Below are 8,641 nucleotides of genomic sequence, written 5' to 3' on the forward strand. Positions count from 1 at the left end.
CACCCAGAAGGTGCATGATAAGGGCTTGGTCACCTCCACATCCCCATTAAGCTACCCCACTCGTCCCTTGGTGTTGGGGCTTTTCCAGGGCACGTTAGGATCCTCTGGTCGGTTGGTGGGAAGAGAACCCTAAAAGCAGCACATTTTACTGACCCAGACCTTCCCTGAGCATAGTCCTTCCTGCAGTTTTTAGCTGGGCCTCTAATAAAAACAGAAATGGACAGAATTTGCAATCCTTTATTTTGAGCTCATGACTTTTTTCTCTGGTGAGTTTACTTCTGTTTGGATTCTGTGAGCCGAAGTTATATAGTTTTGTTTTGTCTGATTAAAGGCTTTTATTTTTTTCTCTCTGAATTTTTATGTCCGTTTCTCAAAAGAAACTCATTATTCCAGCTTTGCTGGCCTTAGTCTTCTAGATGTAAGTTTTCTATCTGGCCTCAACTTTGAAGTAACAAATTCAAGACTTATGGCATGCTTTCTAGATCAGAACAAAAGTCTGCTTTTAAAACTAGCAAATGAAAATAATCTAAGTTTTACGATTTTCTTGCATGCACACACACACACACACACACATATATATATGTTCTTATGTTTATATATTGTCTGTTTGCACGGTACTAAATTGACTTATAGATAAGTAGCACATAACTTAAAACCTGTTAAGTTAGCCCAAATGCCTTCTGATTTATATAACTTTAGTAAATCTGTGATTATTTAAACTTGTTGTTACTCATATATCTGGCCCCCTAACCAATTTGGATATTTGTCTCTAGATTATTAAAATATAATGTTCACTGTTTCCTATATATAGCAACATTTTAGGATTTTTTGGCAAAGAAATAAAATGTCAATTATGCTTGATTTCCATGAGTAATTTGAAGACAGCTAATCAACTGAATAAATTAAATAAATATAGGACAGGCATTTATAGAAGCTCAATTTTTAAAAAATCCTTTGTTTTGCCACAAAAGTCCACTAATAAAAGCTTTTCCAAATAATCAATGATTACCAAAAAATGTTTGTTTATTTGGTCTATGCCAGCAGTTAATGATAAAAACAGCAAGAGTGTACCTACTTACTAAATAGGTGAGTTATTGCTATTTTTTCTATCTATTCTTTGGTTAGATTGGATACTAAAAATGTAGTGCTAAAAATCATTTTTTTAAAAGGAAAACTTAATCCAGAGTTAGAAATCTTAGGCTTTTCAAGCCTCAAAGATGTTGTGTTCTCTTTTGATAACTTTGTAATGCTTCTATCTATACAAGACATTCATGGTTTGTCTAAAACATTAATTGTTCAATAGATTTGGAAATCCACAAATGAGATTATGCACTAAAATGTCTAGACTGAGCTGAGATTGGGTTCTGAAAGATTTGTGATTTGATATTAATCAAAACGTATTATAAGAATTCTTAAACTTCAGAAAATTAACTATATTTAGTAGTTTTTCTTTGTCCCAGACCTGAGATAAGCCAGTGGAAATAACAAGAAATTTAAAATGCTAATTTAAAATAATAACAACCTATGTAAGGTTTCTGCTTCTGATTTCTGAGGTGACATCAATTTTAGTTTAGTTTTATTTTTTTTTGTGGTGCTGGGAATTGAACCCGGGGCCTTGTGCACATGAAGCAAGCACTTTACCAACTGAGCTATATCGCCAGCCCTGACATCATTTTTGAATGACCAAAAATTGTGGTGTTTTTGTTGTGGTTGTTGTTAATTGGTCATAAATCCTAACAGTACTTCAAAAATTAACAACTGGTTGTTGTTTACACCTTCATTCAGCAACTTAAATGTTATATATGTTCCAGAATTTTTTTCTTTTTTTTGGTGCTGGAATTTCACCCAGGATGCTTAACCACAGAGCCACATCCCCAGTTCTTTTCATATTTTATTTAGAGACAGAGTCTCACTAAGTTGGTTAGGGCCTTACTAAGTTGCTGAGGTTGGCTTTGAACTTGAGATCCTCCTGTCTCAGCCTCCCGGTTACTGGGATGACAGGCATGCACCACCATGCCTGACCAGAATTTTCATTGTTAGAGTCTTTATATTGAATATGAGACATTGGATGTTTGATAAGATTTTACACGTTAGTTTCTAAAACTAGTTTGCCTATTTAAAATTTATTTCCATAACTTCCTTGTTAAAAAAAATGTTCATGTAGATATACAGGCCCTAAATTTGTGACTGACAGAAATAAAATTGTTGTTAAGTAGCCTTCAGTGAAAACAGATTGAAAACCTGTTTACAATGCTCTAGGAACTAACATCAGTACCTTTGCTAATCTAGAATTAAACGTGAGTTCAGATGGCATTGCTTATAGAACAACTCAGGTAACTTCCATTTTGGTTTTGTATTTTCTGCACAAACTGCCTGAGTTTTATTGTTCTCATCAGCAAGGTGCTTCATTGCCTTCTGAAAATGTTAAAAAGGATTTTGTTCTATGTCTGACGTCAAAAGTCTAGTATTGCTGAAGTTTTAGAGGAACTAAATGTAACTTTCAAAATGCATTCATTTCTAAGTAGGATCCATCAGTTGACAGTGACTGAACTGTTCTTAGTAATGTGTACAAAGAACTGGCTTCAAGAACAAGGAGTTATGTTTTATTGAGATAATTTCTTATGTTTTCTGCGGATTTATTTATGTTATTAATTGCCTAAAAGAAAATTAAGTCTTACTAAGATTTATTCAAATCCTCATTTGTTCTAAAATCTCTTTTCGATTTGTAACTCTAACTGAATGAACTACTGTAATGTCATGTTTTATTGACATAAATGCTCTAAAACTTTAAAAATCTGCCTGGTTATAATGCTGTTAATCATGATTATCGTCCTAACATATTGCAGAAGTAACTAAATTGTTTTGCTAAGTTCTCTAATAAGAACACCTTATGTACAGTTTGGAGTCATTTTTACGTAATGTGAGCTCTGTCTCTGGAATTAATAAGGGACATTGCTGCTTTATTCTTCCTCTAGCTCAAGACAAATTTAAAGTTAAAGATTTTCATGTATGGTATGTGTAAGACTGGCTGTTTTAAAAAGGCATTTCCTCAATTGAACTGTTTACATTGTGACTTAGTTTACAAAGCACATTTCAGTATATGTGTAGGCTCTTAATCGATGAAATGAAATTAATTCTTATAAGTTGTGTTTGAGACTTTTGCAGTTCTGTAAACTGTACCTAACTTCTAAAGACATTATGGAATGTGGGTTGAACTTTCTACCCGGATGGTGATTAGCCTTGATTTACATAAGGACTCTGGCTAACGGGCACTCTTTAATGTAGAGCTTAATAAACTACATTTTACAGACAAGTTGCTTTCCTTTGATTAGATGAAGATGATAGAACTAGAGAGGTTGTGTTTATTTATTTATTTATTTTATTATTTTTTGTTCCAATTAGTTATACAAGATAGTAGAATGCATTTATGCATTTTGAGAAATCATACTTAAATGGAGTGTAATTTCTCATTTTTCTGATTGTACATACTGCAGGATCACATCGGGCATGCAGTCATATATGTACATGAGGTAATAATGTCTGTTTCACTCTACTATCCTTCCTTCCCCCATGCTCCTTCCCCACCCTTCTCTCGGAATGGAACCACCATTTGACCCAACTATCCCTCACCTCGGTTTATACCTAAAGGACTTAAAATCAGCATACTACAGTGACACAGCCACATCAATGTTTACAGCAGCTCAACTCACAATAGCTAAACTATGGGACCAATCTAGGTGGATAAAGAATGGGTAAAGAAACTGTGGTACATATACACAGTGGACTATGCCTCAGCTTTAGAGATTGCATTTATTAATTCCAATCTATTATGCAGACTGAAATGCTTTGCTCTTAACCATCTTGTATTTTTCTGGCCTAAGAGCTAATTTTTCCAAAACCTTGTGTTGCTTAAAATTGGCTAAAACGGGGGTCTTCTGACACTGACTCAAACCGTTTGTCACTTCCCCTCCAACACATGGATGACTCAAATAAAAGAATGTGTCAAAGTTCTGCAACCTGAGGTCGAAGTTTGACATTCTGCATTCTAAAGAGGAAGTTGTTCAGAGATAGGGGGATCATGTGGCGTCATTAGCCAACCCCCCCCCAAAAAAAACTAAACAGCCAGGAGGTTATGGGAAGGGAATTCTTATGCAAACTGATGTCTAAGTCCTTCTCCCAAACAGAGATATGATACATTTCAGAATAGCCTCCTCTGGGAATGAGCATCTAAGCTCTTAGGTTGGAGTTGTCCACATCCAGCCAGCAATGGACTGTGAGCCAGGTGACGTGGAGCCCCAGTTCCCTCAAGACTAACGGGATGAACCTAACAGGGGGATTCAAAACAGACTGAAGTATGGGGGACTCTGAAATATGGAGCACCTTCCTTATGCTCAGAATGGAAGCTGAGGATACGGATGCCAGGGAAGCTTAGTAAAGAGATGGCCCCTCCCAGGTCTGGCTCACAAAGTCCAACTCAATCTACCCATGGACGTCTCCTGTGTGAGGGGGGTGGAACTTCTCCTTTAAAAACTTGCTCACCTTTAGCTTCCTTCAAAGCTGGCTTGGAATAAAACCTATTTTCCTACCAATTTGACTCCGGTGTTTCTGGGGCAGGGAGCATCGTAGTCTAGCTTCTCTCTCAGTCGATGCTGGAACCACCCAGTAACAGTAGAATAAGTTTTCCAAGGAGCTTTCCATGGGCTGAGTATTTGAATCACCCCATCTGACAAAATGTACCTATTTTAGTTTCCCACTGTGAACACTGGGAAGATCAAGGGGCGGAGGCTTGGAGGGCAGCATCCTGGGGAGGGAGACATGGTTCTGTGACCTCCTGAAGAGCCCGAGGCCAGACACTGCCACTTCTGCTGCTGTGCTGCCGAAACTTTTGCTCCATCTGTTCACTCTCTCCAGTCGATACCATGGTTTTCCCTGGAACTCAGACGATCTTGTTGAAATTTCCTTAACCGGTTATTTTACCATCAAGAGATTTGCATTTAATGTCTTGCAGGCATCATCTGTGAGAACATAGTGAACACAGGCCAATAAAATGCCCTCGACATCAACATCTGCTCTGTCATGTGACTTCGAGGTGAAGAACCCATTAACTCGAGTCTCCCGGCTTATTGTTGGAACATGCGTCTTGAACGCATGCATTATTTTACGGTTCAGGCTACAAAGACACCTTTTCTAGCTTGGTTGCTTCTTTTTGCTCCTGAACATTCAGCCCTATCTATGGATCAGTCCCTCATTTTCTTTTCCCCTGCACCCATTCAAATGGATTTTTCCTGCCAAGGTGATATTTTGAAAAATCGTACATATATATATATATATATAATTTACCAACTTAGCCATTTTTAAGTGTTAATGCTATCTTCAGTGGCATTAAGTACATTCCCTTTGTGCAACTGACACCACCACCTATCTCCAGAACTTTGTCATCTTTGTTAACTGAAACTCCATATCCATTCCCTTTCCTCACTTCCTCCAATCCCTGGACACCACCATTCTATTTTCTATGACTTGGACTACCAGATGTAAGTGAAATTATATAGTAATTTTTATTATATGTACCTTTATGACTGGCTTACATCACTTGGCGTAAAGCTATATGAGTCAGTTTTCATCACTATAACAAAATACCTGAGGCGGCTAACTTGATAAAGAAAAAAGATTTACTTAGATCACAGTTCTAGAGGTTCAAGCTCCAAGATTGGGTTGTGTCATTGGTTCAACTTTTTTGTGAAGGTTTAAAAGAGCAGATGGTGTTAGAACAGTAGTAGTATGTATGGGAGGAAGAAATCACATCTCCAAACAGGAAGCAGTTCAGAGGGGTAGGACTTGTTCTTAATCATCTCTGAGGATAGCTCCCTGAGTGATCTAAGGGCCTCCCACCTCTCAAAGTTTCCACTATCTCTCAGTACTGCCATATTAGGGACAAGCTTCTCACACATGAACCCCTGGGGAACACACCTGAAACATATTTAAGCTATAGCAAGTGCCCTCAATGTTCATTGATGTGGTAGCATGTGTCAAAATTTCCTTCCTTTCTACTGAGTTCTTTTTTAAGACTGAGTAGTATTCCACTGCATGTATATGTATACCATGTTGTTTATTCATCGTCCATCAGTGGACACTTGGGTTGCATTCACCTTTTGTTTAATGTGAATAATGTTGCTTTGGGAACATAGGTGTACAAATACGTCTTTGAGATTCCACTTTTGATTCTTTTGGGTATATTTTCAGGAGTAGGATTCCTGGATCACATGCTAATTCTATTTTTAATTTGTTAAGGAACTACCATTCTGTTTTCCAAAGTCATTACACAAAAAAATGTGGACATTTTACAAATTTGTATGTCATACTTGAGCAGGGACCATGTTAATTTCTTCTGTATTCTTTTGACTTTAGTGTTTGTGCCACCAAAGTGAGTCTCAGGGTGATTTTAAACCAACCTTGATGGAGGCTTCAGATCCTTGTTTTCAGCTTTTTAAAGGCGTAATTGACAAATAAAATTTGACATATTTGAAGTGTACACTTTGATGTTTTGATATGTGTATGCATTGTGAAGCAATCACCTTAACCAAGCTAATCAGCATTCTATCACCTCACCTACTTATCACTTACTTTATTTGCTTTTCAGCCAATGAGAAAATTTGCTACCCTCTTGGCATGTTTCAGGGCTATGTTATTGGTAAATGAGGTCTCCCTGTTGTGCATGAGCTCTCCAGAACGCTTTTCCTCTTGCATCATTGAAACTTCACTGACCAATATTCCCCCAGACAGCCCTTCCTCCAGCACCTGGCGACGACCGTTCTGCCTTATGGCTCTCTGAGATTGGTTGTTTTAGATTCCACATGGAAGAAGTCATGCAGTATTTGTCTTTCTGTGCCTGACTTAACTCTCTTAGCATAATGTCTTCCAAATTCATCGATAAACAGCAGGGTGACCTTCGTGTCTTGAGAAGAAATGCTATTCGCGCCTGTGTGTGTTTCACTCTTCTTTTACTCATCCATTCGCTGATGGATGTGTAGCCTGTCTCCCTGTCTTGTCTGTTGTGAACAATGCCGCAGTGAATGAGGGTGTGCAGGCATCTCTTTGCGATTCTGATTTCACTACCTCTGATTTACATTCCCACCAAGAGGGTGCAAGGATTCTTTCTCCCTTCTCCATATTTTCACCAATGCTTTTCTTGGGTCTTCTTGATAATGGCTGTTCTAACAGGTATGAGGTGATCTCTCCTTGTGATTGTGATTTTGATTTCCCTGAATACGAGTGATGGAGAGCATCTCTTCATATACCTGGCAACCCTTTTTATATTCTTTCTTGGAGAAGTATCTATTTAGGTCTTCTCCCTGTTTTTAAAGTCAGGCCACTTGTTTCTTGATATCAGGTTACATGAGTCCCTTACACATTTTGGATGTTAACCACTTATCAGATGTAAATGTTTTCTCCCATTCTGTTGGTGGTATCTTGATTCCTTTGATTGTTTCCTCTGCTGTGCAGAAGCTTCTTAGTTTGGTGTAATCCCCTTTGTCTATTTTTGCTGAGTTTTGGGGGTCAATCCCATCAAATCATTGCCCAAACCAACATCAAGAAAATTTTCCCTTATATTTCCTTCCAGTAGTTTTACAGTTTCAGGTGTTACATGTAGGTGTTTAATCCCTTTTTAATTGATTTTTAATAATGATATGAGATAATAGTCCAGTTTCATTCTTCTATACATGGATATCCAATTTTCCACACACCATTTATTGAAGAGACTGTCCTTTCCCTATTGTGTATTGGTGGTACTCTGTGATGCATGAGTTTATTTCTGGGCCCTCTATTCTCACTGGTTAATCTGTCTGTGTTACGCTTTGGAACTGGAATGTTCCTCAGAGGCTGATGTGCTGAAGGTTTATTCCCCTATGCATCAATATTCATAGGTGGTGTTTAGGGAAGTGATTGGACCAAGAAGATTCTAATCTCATCAATGGACTAATATATTGATGGGTTCATAATTGAATAGATATTGGGAGATGGAAAAACTGTAGGAGGTGAGGCCTAGTCGGAAGAAGAAGGTTATGGGGGGCATTCCCCGAACAGGCATTTCTTTTTTCTTTCTCCACCTCCTCCTCCTCCTTCTTGGTTTTATTTAGTGAAACAAAAGTACACTTGAGGGAGAAAGCACAGTGAGCTGTCCCATGAGAGAAGACAACCTGGAAGGGCATTTCTTGTTCCCAGCTCTCCACCCTGCTTCCAAGCTCCCAAGAGGTGAAAGCATTTGTTTTGCCATGTTCTTCTCCCATGATGTACTGCTTCACCGTAGGAAGCATAAATCCTCCTTTAAGTTATTTTTCTCAGGTATTTTGTCACGGTGACACAAGGTTGACTAACACAGTATGTCTGTTTATATGCCAGTACCATAGTGTTTTCTATTTTTAAGTCAGATAGTGTGGGGCCTTTAGCTTTGTTTTTCTTGGTAAAGATTGTGTTGGCTATGCAGAGTCCTTTGTGATTCCTTAGGATTCTTTTATATTTCTGTAAAGAATGTTGTTTGTTTTGTGCTAAGGATTGAACCCAGAGCTTTGTTCATGGTGGGCAAGCACCCTACCACTGAACTACATCCCCAGTCTGCCATTGAGATTATGAGGGGGACTGC

At 38.1% G+C, this 8,641-nt stretch overlaps 1 non-coding gene across 1 annotated transcript; it reads right to left on the reverse strand.

The window, feature by feature from the left end:
* Positions 1–6,325: 6,325 nt before the first annotated feature.
* On the reverse strand, positions 6,326–6,433 carry LOC124968488 (U6 spliceosomal RNA). The gene has a single exon (XR_007105741.1). It is a non-coding gene; the product is annotated as a U6 spliceosomal RNA (small nuclear RNA).
* Between the last annotated feature and the right edge of the window lie 2,208 nt (positions 6,434–8,641).

This window comes from Sciurus carolinensis, chromosome 1 (genome assembly GCF_902686445.1).
Source record: "Sciurus carolinensis chromosome 1, mSciCar1.2, whole genome shotgun sequence".
NCBI lineage: Eukaryota > Metazoa > Chordata > Mammalia > Rodentia > Sciuridae > Sciurus > Sciurus carolinensis.